The sequence below is a fragment of the Trachemys scripta genome, chromosome 8 (assembly GCF_013100865.1).
Source record: "Trachemys scripta elegans isolate TJP31775 chromosome 8, CAS_Tse_1.0, whole genome shotgun sequence".
Taxonomy (NCBI): domain Eukaryota; kingdom Metazoa; phylum Chordata; order Testudines; family Emydidae; genus Trachemys; species Trachemys scripta.
The window spans coordinates 28,442,120-28,459,944 of NC_048305.1; positions in this window are offsets into that span (position 1 = coordinate 28,442,120).

Here is a 17,825-nt window from a genome sequence, read left to right on the forward strand (position 1 = left end):
GGTAGGGGGTGGAGTCCTGGGGGGCAGTTAGGGGCAGGGGTCCCAGAAGGGGGCAGTCAGGGGACAAGGAGCGGGGGGGAGGGTTGGGAGTTCTGAGGGGGTTGGGAAGTGGGAGGGGCAGGGGCGGGGCTAGGGCAGGGTGGGGATGGGGCTAGGGTGGGGCTCCTCCCATCCTCTTTTTTGCTTGCTAAAATATGGTAACCCTACTTCAACTACTACACTCATTTCTCATTCATCCTCTTATGTTTCCTTTGAGACATGCTAGGTGTATAAACCCACCCTCTTATTGCTCCATCTGGGAAATAAGTGTTTACTTTCATATGCTGATGATCCTCATTTAGTTTAATAAGAATCAAGTCTCTTGTTTTATTCTATGGGCTCTCTTGAGAGCAAAGGTATAATGATAGTTGTGCAACTCAGTAGAATTTAGTACCACATCACACTTCAAGGATCGGGGCGTAAAGTGGAAGTCATAAAATAGCGTCTGGACTATTTAATCAAGTAATAAGCATTCCTTAAGGAAAGCCCCAGTCAGATGGTAGATGTCTCCCTAGTGAAATTATAGTCTTTTAAATAAACATTGTTTCTTTCTTGAGTCTAATTTGCATAGTGTCTTGGTGGGGCCACCACTTCATTAGCAATTTCAGTCAGTCCCCCTGCTCCAAAGACTTTTTAAATTATTTATCCACAGTGGAACAGCTTCAATAAGAGAGACTGAGGGACCCACTTCTGCTTCCACCCACCAGAATATCCCATAGCCCAGTGGTTAGAGCACCCCCATGAAGTGGGGGGGTGGACTTGAACTGGACATCTTCCACCTCCTGGGTGAGTGCCCTAACCATTGGGCTAAAAGTTGAGGGAGGTCCACCGTCACCATCATTTTCAGCTAGTAGCGCCTGCTCTAGTGAGTAATGTCTGGAAACACTTACCAGATCAGGCTCTACAGGAGAGTAAGGTAGAGGAACGCCTGTCTGTTCCTGGTTTGTGCATCACTCTGGGGCTTAAGCGTCACGTGGTATGGTTCAGGAGTGCACATGCTCAGAAGCAGAAGCATAGATGCCTAGGGAACTTTTACTGCAAAAATTTAGGTACCAAGCAATTTTAGGGGTCCATAGGGTTTGGGGGCCACTGAGCAAGGGTTTTGCGAATCCCAGTTATGCCTGATTCTGGGATTTAGCTACCTAAAGTGGCAGTTAGGTGCTGTAGCGGGGTGGTTACCCCGCTCCGGCCCTGAAGGGGTTAAAGCAGCCCTGGAGAGGGCTGTGGATGGAAAAAGTTGGGCTGATTGGGGAAGCAGCCACAGCTGGGGCCATGCCCCAATCAGGCCACGGCTGGCCCTATAAGAGGGCTGAGGGCCAGAGGCTAAAGAGGACGCTCTCTCTAGCTTCAGAGAGAGAAGGACCTGGCTGTCTGGGAAGCTGAGAAGAGTATCTAGGGTGGAGCAGTGCTGGGGACCTCTAGCCTAGCAAAGCCCCAGGCTGCAGGCCAAGCTAAGGCCCACAAAAGGGTATTAGGGCTGCAGAGGGGCAGCCCAGGAATAGGCAAAGGCAGCTGGTCCAACTCCCCTTGCCAATGATGAGTGGTTTACAGACTGCTGTCTGCCCCAGTGAGCGGGGGCTAGATAGTGACTGGCAGTAGCCACAGAGGCAAGGTGGGGATAGAGGGTTGGGGGATTCCTCTGGGTGGGGAGACCCAGATTGTGGGTTGCTGTGGGTGGGCAGAACCCCTAGACAAAGGGCACCAGGGTCTGGGAGGGACATGGGGCCAGTTGCAGGCGAGACACCGGCCTGCAGAGGGTGCTCAGCAATGGAAGAGCTAATTCCCTGGATGACCAGCAGGAGGCGCCGCAGTGGTGAGTCGTCACCCCGCCACAGGTGCCTAAGTCCTTTTGTGAATCCAGCCCGTCAGTGCTCCGTGCCTCAATTTCCCCATCTGTAAACCTGGGGATAGTGACAGTAACTTCCTTTGTAAAGTTTTAGAGTTCTACTTAAATTATAAGCTCTTTGGGACAGGGAATGTCCTTTTGTTCTGTTTTACAGCACCTAGCACAGTAGGGCCCCAGTTCATTGCTGGGTCTCCTGGGTGCTATGATAATAAACATAATAAAAATAACATTACACTGATTAAATGTGCTAGATAAAAACGTGGTGGTGGTATTATGAGTGGATGCCCAAACAGCCATGGTGGCAAAAATATTCACTTTTATCTGTAACTAGCTGGAGACTGGCAAAAGACTGACTATCGGACTCAGACATTGCCACTGCACTACATATATTTGCAGCCTTGAGGCTTGATTATTGCAACTCATAGCTAGGAATGAAGCCACATAGCTTGAAAAAGCTGCAGCTGATACAAAATGCATCTGCTTAGTAACATAAGTTGCCATGAACATATCACTCCAGTGCTCTATTCACTGCATTGACCCCTTACGGAACAAAGAGCCTAGTTCAAGTCCCTGCTCTGACATTCAGAATTCGTCCCGAGATTGGCCCTAGTTATGTGGGATTCTCATCTCTTCTTTCAGGACCTGGATTACTCACAACTGCTATGCTCCTTTACAAAAGAAAATCTATTAACCAATAGTGGAAGGCTTGTGTGGGAGACTGAACTACAAAGTAACGCACATTGGAAAAATAATCCCAACTACTGTATACATTGATAGGTTCCAAAGTAGCTGTTACCACCCAAGAAAGAGAGCATAAAGTTGCTGTGGATAGTTCTCTGAAAACTTCTACATAGTTTGCAGCAGTGGTCACAAAGGCTAACAGTAGGTTAAGAACTATTAGAAAAGGTATAGAAAATAAGACAAAGTCATAATGTCACTATATATAAATCTGTGATGTGTGCCCATACCTTGACTACTGTGTCTGGTTCTGATAGCTCTGTCTCAAAAAGGATATAATGGAACTGGAGAAAGCTAGAGAATGGTAACAAGGATGAGCCAGGGTATGAAACGGTTTCCTTATGAGAAGAGACCAAATATATTAGGGCTGTTTGTCTTGGAGAAGAATCGACTAAGAGGGAGGGATATGATAGAAGTCTATACAATCATGAATGGTGTGGGGGGAAAAGTGAACAGAGAAATGTTATTGACCCTTTCACACAATACAAAAAACAGAGATCACCCGATGAAATCAATAGGTAGCAGGTTTAATACAAAGAAAAGGAAGTACTTTTTCACACAACTAACCTGTGGGACTCATTGCCGTGGGATGTTGTGATGGCCAAAAGTATAACTAGGTTTAAAAAAAAGAACTAGATAATGGATTTGAGCCAAGATGATCAGAGATGCAACCCCCCATGCTCAATTTGGAAGTGGAAGAAGGGGTGACTCACTCCATGATTACCCTGTTTTCTACCCTCACCATGACACTCAGGGCAAGATGTAAAATGGTCTGACCCATTATGGCAACTTCTGATCTTAACTTTCCCAGCATCTAATCTAAACCTAGACGCTGGAATCCACTTCTGCAACTCTATTACTACATAAGTAGTGTGAGAAACAGAAGTGTAAGATAAGTTTGTTAAACAACATCTATTTTATTTAATGCTCTGTTTGTTCAGAATCAAGGATATGTTGTTGTCATACTAACTCTGAGAATGCTTGGATAATTTGTGTCAATAAAGGTATATGATTAATTTTGAAGTGGTTTGCCAATGAAATCTGTTTCAAGTTACAAGAATCAGGTATATGTCTAATTTCATCAAGTTCTATGAACAAACTTCTCAATTACACCACTCCATAACTAAATCCTCAAGCCTGCTCCTTATGAGATCTTTTCTACCTCATTTCAATAAATTACTTAAGATCTGTGCTATTCAATAATATGAACTGTATTTTCTACATTACTTACAGATCAGTTTTTATATTTCATTTTCTTTCAAAATTACTCCACCAGTATAGGGGATAGTAATTTTAAGATTAGGTTGTTTTCTGATTTGATTTTGTGTTGTGGACCATTTTTTACAATATAATGCAAAAATTAAAGGACATATTAAAGAGTTTTAGAAGTGCCCAATGTTATTGCAACTATTTAGAAAGTGCACTGGCATGTGATAAGGAAAGACACTTCCTATTGACAAAGTTTTCTCATCTTCTGGGCAACTACAGTGAGGCAGCAGGAATTACAAATCAAGTCAAATTGACTGAGACTCCTGCAGTATTTGTGCTGATCCATAGAGATTTTTTTAGGAGGTGGGAGTGGGGCGGGGGTGGGTGGGCTGGTTTTGTTTTACCTCTGCTTTTTTAACTAAAAGGAGCTGGCAGTATTGACCAAATCCTGATCCCACTTCAGCCAGTGGCATAACCACCAATGGCTTCAGTGGGAGCAGGTCTAGCCCTATATCACAATAATCTCATTTTAAATAGGGAGTGGATTAACAACACATCCTTGGGCTCCCACAGGGTGCGGCACAGGTGCGGCACAGATCCTGCCTTGAGTTAGAGGCTGAGCAGCTGCTAGCAGGCAATGGCAAGGTGGGTTTTACCTCTCCGGGAGGCCATAAGTGGCAAGAAAATGAAGCATGTTGGACTAGGAGACTCCATTTGGGATAGTGGTAGTTGCAATTTCATTGGACCCATTTCCTATATAGTTTTAATCCACTGTGTGTTTTAAAATTTGTAAAACAAGTAACAAGCACCTCACTGTTCAGTCTCCTACCATCTATGGCAGCGGTCCCCAAACTTTTTACCTCGCACACTCCCTCACTCCTGTCCGCCCCCACCTCTCCATCCCTGAGCTGAGGCCAGGAGTGCAGGGAATGTGGACAGGGGGAAGGGAGCCGAGGTGGGGGCCACAGCTGGGGGTGGGGGTGGGAGCAGAGTCAGAGCCCTTGGGGCTGAGGTTGGGGTGCTGCTGGCTGGGGGCCAGGAGTAGAACGTGGGGCTGGCAGCCGAGACCCCGGATGTGGGGCCGGGAGCAGAGCTAGGGTTACCATATTTTGAGTGTCCAAAAAGAGGACACTCCACAGGGCCCCGCCCTCGTCCCAACTCCACCCCTTCCCCAAAGTCCCTGCCCCAACTCCGCCCCCTCCTCTGCTTCCTGCGAACATTTGATTCGCGGGAAGCGGGAAGCAGGCAGCAGGTAAGCTGGGGGAGGGGTGGGGGGAGGAGGCACGGCCCAGTCTGGCCCCCCCAACCGAGCGGCTCCCTCCGGCGGCCGGCCCCGGCCCCAGCCCCAGCGTCTCCAGCCTGGCTCAGCTCGGGCCCTGGGGTGCCGGCCCCAGGCCAGCCCCGGGCCGAGCACCCTGAAGCCAGCACCGCTGGCCCTAGCCCCCAGCCCAACACTGCCGGCCCCCGGCCCAGCACCCCTGGCCCCCGGCCCAGCACCCCCGGCCCGGCCCCTGGCCCAGCACTGCCGGGCCCACACCCCCGGGCCAGCCCCCGGCCGAGCACCCCCGGCCCAGCACCCCCGGCTCTGGCCCGGCCCTGGCCTCCGGCCCAGCACCCCCGGCCCCGGCCCAGCACCCCCGGCCCAGCACTACCAGCCCCGCACCGCCGGGCCCAGCCCGGTCCCACACCCCCGGGCCAGCCCCCGGCTGAGCACCCACAGCCCAGCACCGCCGGCGCCAGCCCCGGCCTCGGCCCAGCACTGCTAGCCCCCGGCCTGGCCCCGGCCCAGCACTGCCGGCCCCGGCCCCTGGCCTAGTACCCCCGGCCCAGCACTGCCAGCCCCGGCCCGGCCCCGGCCGAGCACCCCCGGCCCAGCACCGCTGGCCCTGGCCCGGCCCCTGGCCCAGCACCTCCCTATTTTCCCGGACATGTTCGGCTTTTTGGGATTTCCCCCCGGACGGGGATTTGAAGCCCAAAAAGCCGGACATGTCCGGGAAAATCCAGACGTATGGTTACCCTAGCAGAGACCCAGGTGTGAGGGCTGGGGCCAGGAGTGGAGCTAGGTGGTGCTACCTCCCCACCACCCATGCCAGCTGGCCTGGGCCCCAGCCACGTCCCATGAATGTTCCTCCACAGCCCACAGTTTGGGGACCTGTGTGTGACATTGTACAGTCTATATGGTTTTATAAAAACATGATAATAAGTGAATATAATGTAACTGGAATAGTTTTATAAAAACATGATAAGTGAATATAATGTAGCTGGAATATGCTTCATGCAAAAGGTCTCTTGTAATGTATCATTACAAAGCTTATAATCTACTTATGTGATCATCCTATTTGTATAAATGTACTACTCTTGTATAAAATATAACTCTAAGGGCCTATTGTAATTATGCAAAGTGTGGGCCATTAATGGTGGTTTGGAATCTTGATGACTCCCATTAACCAGGACCATTGTCTGCAGATGGCTCTGTTTACCTGTGAGTCTTCCTGTATATGTGTGTGCTGGCAAGTGGGTAATGAAGTCTTGCAGTGACATGTGATTATGTCACCTGAACTGGAATCCATCTTTAACCTGGTGCTTTTCCAGTGAAGGGGGGTGGAAACCCAGAGGGACAAAGGGTTCCTGCCTTATGCAAAAGATATATAAAGGGGTGGAAGAGAACAAGGAGGTGAGGAGCCATCATGAAGAATCCCCTAGCTATCACCTGAGCTGGAACAAAAGCTGTATTAGGGGAAAGAATTGTGCCCAGGCCTGGAAGGTGTCCAGTCTGAGAAAAAACTTACTGAAGTATCTCTAAGGGTGAGATTATCTGTATTCAGTTTGATTAGACATAGATTTGCGCATTTTATTTTATTTTGCTTGGTGACTTACTTTGTTCTGTCTGTTACTACTTGGAACCATTTAAATCCTACTTTCTGTATTTAATAAAATCACTTTTTATTTAGTAATTAACTCAGAGTATGTATTAATACCTGGGGGAGCAAACAACTGTGCATATCTCTCTATCAGTATTATAGAGGGCGAACAATTTATGAGTTTACTCTGCATAAGCTTTATACAGGGTAAAACGGATTTATTTGGGTTTAGACCCCCATTGGGAGTTGGGCATCTGAGTGCTAAAGGCAAGCACACTTCTGTGAGCTGTTTTCAGGTAAACCTGCAGCTTTGGGCCAAGTAATTCAGATCCTGGGTCTGTGTTGGAGCAGACAGGAGTGGCTTGGGGGGAGGGATAGCTCAGTGGTTAGAACATTGGCCTGCTAAACTCAGGGTTGTGAGTTCAGTCCTGTAGGGGGTCACTTAGGGATCTGGGGCAAAAATCAGTACTTGGTCCTACTAGTAAAGGCAGGGGGGTGGACTCAATGACCTTTCAAGGTCCCTTCCAGTTCTAGGAGATAGGATACCTCCATTAATTTAAATTTAATTTAAAGACAGGGTGCTGGAGTCCTGAGCTGGCAGGGAAAATAGGAACAGGGGTAGTCTTGGCACATCAGTTGGCAGCTCCCAAGGGGGTTTCTGTGACCCAACCCTCACACTGTGCTCTTATGGTTTAAGAGGACATCAGGGCAGAGAGCTGGCCCAATCTTCCCACCGATCAAGAGTGAGAAGAGCACAGCTCAGTTATTTTAACGTGCGTGAGGGTGTGACGCTGGCAAACTAGGTGCCAGCTCTTGCCAAGGCTTTAGGCCTCAGCCAAACACTGACAAATGCATTGGTGGAAACCAGTCTAGCTCACCTGTATGTTAGTATGGTTAAGATGGGTACTGGGCTTATAATAATGTTTAGAATTTAGACTTTAAGTTGGTACATATATAAATCCTACTTATGTCTGTAGCCAATGCTTTAAGTATTATGCCTTATGAGTTTGCTGCATAGGTCCGAACAAACATTTTACAACTATGACAGGTTTCAGAGTAGCAGCCGTGTTAGTCTGTATCTGCAAAAAGAACAGGAGTACTTGTGGCACCTTAGCTCACCCCACAAGAAAAAACTTTACCTAGTACAAAATGCTTAAGCCCTATGAAAGATATTACCTCTTATCCATCAGGAAGGACTGTCAAAACTAAACCGGCCATTGTGGGTCATCACAATACAAAGACTTTAATTGCTCCTTCACACCCATGAACAGGGTACAAGCAAAAGGGCTCATCCTATCAGCTTGAATTCTGGAAGAAGTGGGCGGGGGGGAGGGAAAGAGAGTGAACAAGAAAATGTTTCATCTCTTTTTTGCTGTTTGGACTCAGACAGGGCCCAGAGCTATGAAACAGAAGCAGAGATCCTCAGGGTCATCCTGGGTTTGCCCTAAAAGACATTCAGTGCTGACAGATTACTACAACTCTGTCACCTTTTGGAACCACAGACCGTAACTCATTTGTGTATATCTATTTGCCTGCTTTAACCTGTAAATAACTCTCATTTCTTTTTCCTAGTTAATAAATCCTTAGTGTACTATAGGCGTTGTCTTTGGTGTGAACTCTGAAGTACAAAATGACCTGGGTAAGTGACTGGTCTCTTGGAACTGGAAGCAACCTGAATCTTTTGTGATCTTCAGTGTGTATAGCAGCGTTCACTAAGTCCAGCTTGCCTGTGTGGCAAGATACACTGGAATGCCCAAGCAGACTGTCTGTGACTCCATGGTAAGATTGTTACAGTGCTTCAGGAGTTCACATTTCAGGGTTGGTGCTCTATAATTACATTTCACACAAGCAGTTTGAGGTCTCTCCCCTGCTTCTTGACAGTCTGCCCTGGGGCTGGCACGCATGGTCGGAATCACTCTAGACAGCGTGGCGGGAACAATCTAACAAAATACTGAAGATAAAGGGCAGATTGTAAAAGGCAATTTGTTTTAGGTGAAGAAAACAGGTGGGTGACCTTGCAGCACCTGGAGGTCACCAGGAGGAATTTATTCCCTCTCTGCAGACCTGTTTGCCAAGAGATAAATATCTTTTTAATGCAGGTGTACAAAGTGCCAAAGATTGCAAAGGTGACATGTAGCAAACAGACAGCTGAGTAACTTATAATCACCAGCCCTGAAAGTGAAATTCCATACGACTCATGCTTCTACAGCAGGTGTCCTCCTGAGCGTCACGTTCCACTTGGACAGAGCTCATTTTAAAGAATGTTTACATTGGATTTAAGAGAAACGCTATCCCAAACTTACCATATTATAGGCTGTTAAAGGAAAAGCTCTCGAGTGTTTGTTTGCCCTTGTTGTAAATATTTACAACATGTCTCATAGAAACCCTTCTTCGGACAGTGCTGAAGCCCTTTGCCATAATTATGAACATAAAGCCATCAAAACATCCTGCTCTTGCTTACATAACTAAACCTATGTGACGTTGGGCTCAATCATGCACTTGTCATTCAGGATTCTTCATTAGACAAAATGGCCACTGAATTGGGCATCAAAATATTTTCCATTTGAAAAGATTGATCCATGTCAAAGCCAATGAATTTCCGTGCAATGCATATTTCTTTATTGGATAAAGGCTACAGCCTTCAGTGGAGTTTGCAACAACAACAACAAACAAACAAAAAAACCACCACACAACCAAGGCGGGGGGAGAGGGGAATATCTCTGCTAACATGGAATTGGAATCACATGAAAGGCTGAGAAAGAGGCAGCAGGTAAGAGAAAAATAACATATCTTATTCCAAACCTGATTTGTTAATTCCTTGAAGTTTGCAACTAACAGGAAATGTTATTCATTATTTAATATTTAACATGTTTGATTCCTTATTTAGCCTTTCAATCTCTCCACAGCCTTATGCTGAAGAAGTTGAAATAAACAGCTGCATAAATTATGTGAAACTTCTTAAGGAGTCATTTGGATGCAGTTACACTTTATACATCTAATCATTCAATTTTTCCACTGCTCTAGATGATATCTGTTACATAAAATTTATGTTTGCTGTAACACTAGTGCTGTAAATGGAGCTGTGTCTGGGGTGGATTCAGACTATGTAGACCAGGGGTCGGCAACCTTTGGCATGCAGCTCGCCAGGGTAAGCACCCTAGCGGGCCGGGCCAGTTTATTTACCTGCTGACACGGCAGGTTCGGCCGATCGTGGCCCCCACTCGCCATGGTTTGCCGTCCCGGTCCAATGGGGGTGGCAAGAAGCGGCGCGGGCGAGAGATGTGCTGGCCGCGGCTTCCCACCGCCCCCATTGGCCCGGGACGGCGAACCGCGGCCAGTGGAGGCCACGATCGGCTGAACCTGCCGCGTCAGCAGGTAAATAAACTGGCCCGGCCCGCCAGGGTGCTTACTTTGGTGAGCCACGTGCCAAACGTTGCCAATCCCTGATGTAGACCAAGGCCCTGATACTCAAAGGTATTTAGGATCCTAATTACCACTGATTTAAATGGGATTTAGGCATCTAAAGACCTGGGCCTAAAGCCCCAATCCTGGGAAGGGATCTGTTTGGGTAGACCCTCTATACCAAGTCCTATTGATTAAGTGTTGCCAACATGATCCTATCACAAGTCTTGAGATATCTGCCGTTTCTTAAATCAGCTTTTATGGTTTTAGATTTTATGGTTGTAGTGAAAAACTTGAGGAGGTGGCCAAAGTGTACCCTACAGCCTCTAAACCTGGAAAGTAAATAACAGAGCAGCTGCAATTTATTTTTAAAAAATCTTATGATTTTTGAAGTTAAGTCATGATTTTTGAATGCTTAGGCCTGGCAATACTCTTGACTTCGGTTTGATTTGCAGAATTAGGGCCTATATTACTAGGGTTGCCAGGTGTCCGTTTTTCAACTGGAACGCCCTGTCGAAAGGGACCCTGGTGGCTAAAAGTCCGGTCACTGGCACAGGAGGGGCTAAGGCCTGCCTGCCATGGCTCTGCATAGCTCCCGGAAGCAGCAGCATGTCCTTCCTCTGGCTGCTACCTGGAAGCGCAGCCAGGTGGCTCTGCGCATTGCCCTGTCCTCAAGCGCTGCCCCCGCAGCTCCCATTGGCCAGGAACTGCGGCCAACGGGAGCTGCGGGGGAGATAAGTTTCCGGGAGGTAAGCGCTGCCTGGAGCCTGCACCCATCACCCTCTCCTACACCCCTGCCCCAGCCCTGATTTCCCCCCCCACCTCCATCCTCCAAACCCATCAATCCCAGCCTGGAACACCCTCCTACACCCCAAACCCCTCACCCCAACCCCACCCAGAGCCCAAACCCCCAGCCAGAGCCCTCTGCCCCCTGCCTCCAAACCCCCTGCCTCAGCCCAGAGCCCCCTCCTACACTCTGAACCCTTCATTTCTGGCCCCACCCTGGAACCCGCACCCCCAGCCCAGAGCTCATATCCCCCACGCACTCCAATTCCCTGAACCAGCCCAGTGAAAATGAGTAAGGGTGGGAGAGCAAGTGATGGGGGGAGGGGGAATGGAGTGAGCAGGAGGCGGGACCTCAGAGAAGGGGCAGGGCAGGGTGTGGGGCAAGGGTGTTTAGTTTTGTGCAAGTAGAAAGTTGGCAACCCTATATATTACACTTCTTCTCATGATAAACAGCATGCCCACTGCTTATTTTAAATGCACAATTTTAAGTCTATTAAAAAATAAACGCCATGAAACTACAACGGAAGCAGGTTGAATTAATTTCCCTTCATTTTCAAAATCCTTCATTGATTTGTTTGTGATGAACAGGCACAATAAGTCAAGCATCTGTTTAGTGTTTACTTTTGTATTTCCTTCCACCCCCTAACTGTGTTTTACCAATTGCTTTAAAACATTTAACATTGTATATTAGTTTTCCACAGTGGGATCTCAAAGCATTTTGTAATACTTCTCACAACTCCCACCATCCTGTCATGAAGCACTGATTAAAATCCCCATTTTAAAGATGAACCAATAGAGTCAGACACTAGAGCTTCCTCAGCAGTAGAGAATTTTGCAAAAGTTGCAGAACCTCAGCTTTTATTAAAAATTTCTAGTTCTCATGGCTGCTGAGGTTTAAAAAGATGAAAACATGAAACTGAAAGGCTCCAAACTCAGAAAACAGGTACAGAGAACAAAGATTTTTTTTTTTTTTTAACACTGCAGTTTTGGGGTGGCCCTACCCACTCATTATTTGAGACTGGCAAAACTGAAATTCCCTTTTAGTACCAGTATCAGGTTATCTGGGGGTGGGAACGGAAGGCCCAAAAATTAAGTCCCAGGCTCTGGCCTACTCCTGAGGGGAAAAGTCCAAGGCTCCAAGGTCTGTACAGCAAACCCTGTCAAGCTCCTTTCACTCTTTACAACAAAGAAAACAAAGAATTAAGCAGTGTTATCAGCAGGCCTTTTTGAAAAGAGTTCAGTCACTCGTTGCTCCATGTGGGCACTCTAGTCCAGAACAAAAGTAACTTTATGCCAGAATAATTAGTGCACTTCCCAGAGTAATTCTGAAATAAAATCATTTTATTCCAGAATATCATCCGCTTGGGGAGCTATTTCAGAATAGCTAGTCTGGTCAATTTCCCCATGTACAGGAGTCCTAAAAAAACCCAACCCACTCCTGAGGTTCTCCTAGCTCCAGCAGGCTCCACACCAGACTAGCAGTAATCAAAGCCCATTTTCTTTTCCCTCTGAAAAGCCACTTCACTAGGGCTGGTTTCTGTTTAAATAGCTGCCTTCTTGGGATCTAGTGAAAGATTCCATGACATAATTGGCATGTAACACATGTTCCATGGCCGGCCCTTCCCTTCCCTCGCCCTGCCTGACTGCCTAATTCAGGGGTCGGCAACTGTGACGAAGTAGGACTGTTCTTAATGTTTCCTCTGAATACTGTGTGGGTGCCTCAGTTTCCCCTATGCATTTCTTAAGTCTCCAGTGTGCATAAATGGCCGACACTCTGTATCCTAGCAACAAATGGCTGGGGCCCTTCCCCCCTGCAAGGGAATAGCTAACGGTGAACAAAGAGATCAGGTGACCTCCTGGCCCGGGAAAGAGACAAAGGCCAGAAAGGAGGGGCTGGAGAGGGTTTCAGTTGGGAGCTGGCTGGGGATGGGAAGTGAGTGCAGATGTGCTGCAGGGCCACCCGGGGGGGGGGAGCAATTGGGGCAATTTGCCCCAGGCCCTGGGCCCCACAGGGGCCCCCATGAGAATATAGTATTCTATAGTATTGCAACTTTTTTTTATGAAAGGGGCCCCCAAAATTGCTTTCCCCAGACCCCCTGAATCCTCTGGGCAGCCCTGCCTTGCTGGGCCCCAGAATGGACCTGGCTGAGGGGTCCTGTTCTTTATACCTACAAGCTCTGTTTTAGACCGTGTTTCTGTCATCTAATAAACCTCTGTTTTACTGGCTGGCTAAGAGTCACGCCTGACTGCGAAGTGGGGGTGCGTGCAGGACCTTCTGGCTTCCCCAGGACCCCACCTGGGCAGACTCGCTGTGGGAAGCGCACGGAGCGGCATATGCTAAATGCTCCAAGGAGAGACCCAGGAAGGTGAAGCCGCGTGAGCTTCTTGCCCTGAAGACAGTCTGCTCCAAGGGAGAGGAGGCTCCCCAGAGTCCTGACTGGTTTTGTGGGGAGTAGTTCCAAAGCATCGCCCGGGGACTCCGTGACAGCAACCTCTGGCACACGGCTCTCCAGGGTAAGCACCCTGGCGGGCTGGGCCAGTTTGTTTACCTGCCGCATCCGCCGGTTCAGCCGATCGCGGCTCCCACTGGCCGCGGTTCGCCGCTCCAGGCCAATGGGGGCTGCGGGAAGCGGCGTGGGTTGAGGGATGTGCTGGCTGCGGTTTCCCGCTGCCCCCATTGGCCTGGAGCGGTGAACCGTGGCCAGTGGAAGCTGCGATCAGCCAAACCTGTGGACGTGGCAGGTAAACAAACTGGCCCGGCCCGCCAGGGTGCTTACCCTGGCGAGCCGCGTGCCAGAGGTTGCCTGACCGCTGGCCTAACTCTTGTTTCACTACTGCAGTGTGGGGCATGCACCCTCCAGGACAGGTGGCTTCTGGTGTTTTCACCACCATGTTAATTACATCCCACTGTAAGCACAAGTGCAGTGACCTGTGTTTAGTAAGTGTTTAGGTTGGAACATAAGTAGATTCTTAAATAAATAAAAAACATACACCAGGCTTTGGCCAGCAACTCACTGTTTACTATATTTAGAGAGATCATAGCATTAAAATGGCTGCTGCTATCTAATAATTTATAAGATAGAAGGTCTAGCACAATTAGGTTTGTTGGTGCTCTGAAAATACAACAATAATCGATGGAATGGCAGTGGATAGCCCTGAGCCAGGGAGCCAGGAACAGAATGTAAGAGTTCTGAATACCTTGTTCTCTGCTCTGTCCTACATACAACACTTCCTTTTCCATATGTAAAGAACTTACCTATGAATCATCTCTTCCTTTTGTTTGCTTGTGTGGCAATAGTCACCTGTTTGTTTATTACTTCATAATTCAAACAGATTTTGATAACACTGAATTCCTTTGTTGTGAGTAAGAGTGGTAAAAGGGAATGAGTTACAATGCAATAAATTCCTGCTTGTGTACATGCACACACTTTAATGTGCAGACATTCTTATGAGTTTAAAAAAGAGGAGCGAAAGAAAACGATGGAATAATAATGGGCTTTCACTTGAAGTTGAATATGCCTGGAAATATTTTCCTAGATATTAAAAAAATCCTGTTTAAAACAATAGATCAAAGGTATAAATACAACTTAAACATAGTGTGCGTTACAAGAGAAGACTATGCTATCTGAATACACACGTATTTTGAGCTCACTGCTCTCCTTGTTCTTTCTCTTTTTTCCTCATCCTTCTATGTAATTTTAAAATTTTAACTGCTGCTGCTCTTTTTCTGCTATAATATTACTTAGCTCTCTTATAGCACTTTTCATCTGTAGACCTCAAAGTGCTTTACAAAGAGAGATAAGTACCATTATACCCAATATAAAAATGGTTAACTGAGGCACTTGCCCATAACAAATCCGAGGCAGAATGCAGAACAAAGCCCATGTCTCCTGACAGATCTTGTCTAGTGGACTGCACTTCTGTAAACAGTTTTGATTATTCGCTAATGGACTGAACTGTTCCCAGTAAAGTCAACCGTGGTTTTAATGTAGGGACACAGGCATTCCTATTCTGGATCAAGTCAGGGGACCATCCAATCTAATATCCTGTCTCTGACAGTGGCCCATCGTAGATGCTTCACAGGAATCTGCAAGAAACTCCACAGTGAACAGTTATGGAATATCCAATTATTGAAGCTTCATCCTAACGCATTTTAGTCAGCGGCTGGTTTATGCCCTGGAGCTATGCCTTTCTATTCCCTTTAAAATTCATTTTTAATTCCTTTCTAATGGCAATGCTCTCATTATCTACAAATAGGATACCTTTTTTAAAAAAAAAAAACTACTAAACCTCTGGCCTCAATGATATCAAGTGTCAATGAGTTCTGCAGGTTAATCAAACTTTGTGTATTTTTTTAAAAAAGGTATTTCCTTTCATCAGTTTTAAACTTTGCTGTCTTTCAATTTAATTGAATGTCCCCTTGTTTTTCTGTTATCAGAGAATGAAATAAGAGTGCCTTATTATGGGTAATATGAACCTTTCAAGAGCCAAAGGGGGTATCTCCTGGTTAATGTTTCCCCATGCCCCAGTTTTGCCTCACCAAAGAAAGAGGTGGGGGTGGGGGGTAGGTAGGACCTAGAGGATGTTTCCCCTCAGCAGCTCAAGACAGCTGCAGCCAATCAAGGGGAGTATATATAAACAGGCGAACCTGGTAAAAGGTGGTTGCTGCTCTACAGAGGAAAAAGAAGGAGAAGACAAACACATGCATATGTGTGCCACTACCAGGGCCAGCTTTAGGAAGTGCAGGGCCTGATTCAAATACCCGGCGCCGGTCAGGGTCTTCCGTGGCACTGAAGGACCTGCCGCCGAAGACTCGGAGTGAGTGGAGGACCTGCCGTTGAAGTGCCACCTAAGACCCGGACTGCCGCTAGGTGAGTAAAAATTAAAAAGGCGCCTAAGTTAGGCGCTCTTCTTTAGGGCGTGGGGCCCTCTTAGGCGTGGGTGCGGGGCCTGATTCGGGGGAATTGGCCTAAAGCCGGCCCTGGTGACTACGTCCGCACTTTGTGACCAGTAGGCTTTCAAGATGTATGTATTTTGTTTGTGGTTTAGTTTCTGCTCTGAGCATTACTTTTTCAGGAGGTAGTTTCATGAACTGAAGATTTTATTAAAGGTGTTTACTATATGGGTTAGTCCTTTTAAAATAGGGTGACCAGATGTCCTGATTTTATAGGGACAGTCCTGATATTTGGGCCTTTTTCTTATATAGGCATCTATTACCCCCCACCCCGTCCCTAATGTCTGTCCCTGAATTTGTCTCTACTTACGCTGTTATCCTTTTTGAAATACGATGACCTGTTCTGAAGTAAATGCACTATTTTTTTTACTCCCATACCTTATGACTCCTGATGCTTGTTTGCTTCTTGACCACTAGCTTCTCCATGAGTGGCTGTTACTTTAGAATCTAGCAAAGTGTAAAAGTAGTTCAAGCTTTTCCTTACCGTGAAACTATTAATAATGGATGTCACTTGCCAGTGTGATGTCCATTTAATTAGCTTTGTTAGGTCACTTTGCAATACCTGTTTTTATTCTAGACTAGGGCTGATGATTAATGGCAGTTAACTCACGTGATTTAAAAAAATTAATTGCACTGTTAAACAATAGAATCCCAATTGAAATTTATTAAATATTTTGGATGTTTTTCGATGTTTTCAAATATATTGATTTCTATTACAACACAGAATACAAAGTGTACAGTGCTCACTTTATATTATTATTTTTATTACAAATATTTGCACTGTAAAAACGATAAACAAAAGAAATGTATGAGGTGAACTGAAAAATACCAAGTACTGTAGTGCAATCTCTTTATTGTGAAAGTGTAATTTACCAATGTAGATTTTTTGTTTTGTTACATAACTGCACTCTAAAACAAAACAATATAAAACAAGTCCCCTCAGTCCTACTTTTTGTTCAGCCAAATAGCTAAGAAAAACAAGTTTGTTTACATTTACGGGAGATACTGCTGCCTGCTTCTTATTTTACAGTGCAAATATTTGTAATAAAAAATAAATATAGTGATCATTGTATACTTTGTATTGTGTGTTGTAATTGAAATCAATATATTTGAAAATGTAGAAAACATCCAAAAATATTTAAATAAATTATATTCTATTATTGTTTAATATTGATTACTTTTTTTAATCGCTTGACAGCCCTATTCTAGACTAACCTATTCTTCTGTGTCCTTGACAAATTTTGCCACCTTACTGCCTTTTTCATGTCACTAATAAACAGGTCAAATAGTCCTCACACAAGCTGGGGAACCTCACAATTAACATCTACCATATTGAAAATTCCCCATTTGTTGTTGTTGTTGTTGTTTTCTCTTAACCAGTTTCTCATTCATGACAGAACACCACCTATCAGCCCTTGTGAGGGGCTCTGTTGAAGGCTTTGTGAATGCCAATGAAGTGTTGGTGGATATTTGGCTAATATGCTCAATAGCTGTAGTAGGTAAGAGGCACAGCTTGCCTCATGTATCATCCTGAGCTCCTGCAGATACCCTTTGGATCTCTTAGGCTTGGAGTTAGGCCCTGGAACATATTTTCCATGGGAAAGTTTCGGGGGGGGGGGGGGGTTTGAGACTTTCTATTTGGGGAGATTATCATTTAAATTTCCTCCCCAAAATGTCCTTTGGCATAATCAGAAGAAGAGAATGAACTGGGCCTGTATATAGCACATATGAGACAATTAGAGTCTTGCATTCTGTGGCTTACTGGTATATCAGGTTTAAAATACCTAGGCTCTTTCAGACAGCTCAGATATGTCTTCATCCGTCCAAGGGCAACCTCTTCAGTATGGGTTTCTTTGTGTATACATGTCAGTCAGTGAGATTCTGTTAGCATTAAATATAGCATGGGACTTTTCATTGGAGCAGAGATTTGTCCCTATATTCTTGCCTAAACGTGTCTCCTAGTAATATGAAGGTGGCAGCCTTCCCTAAC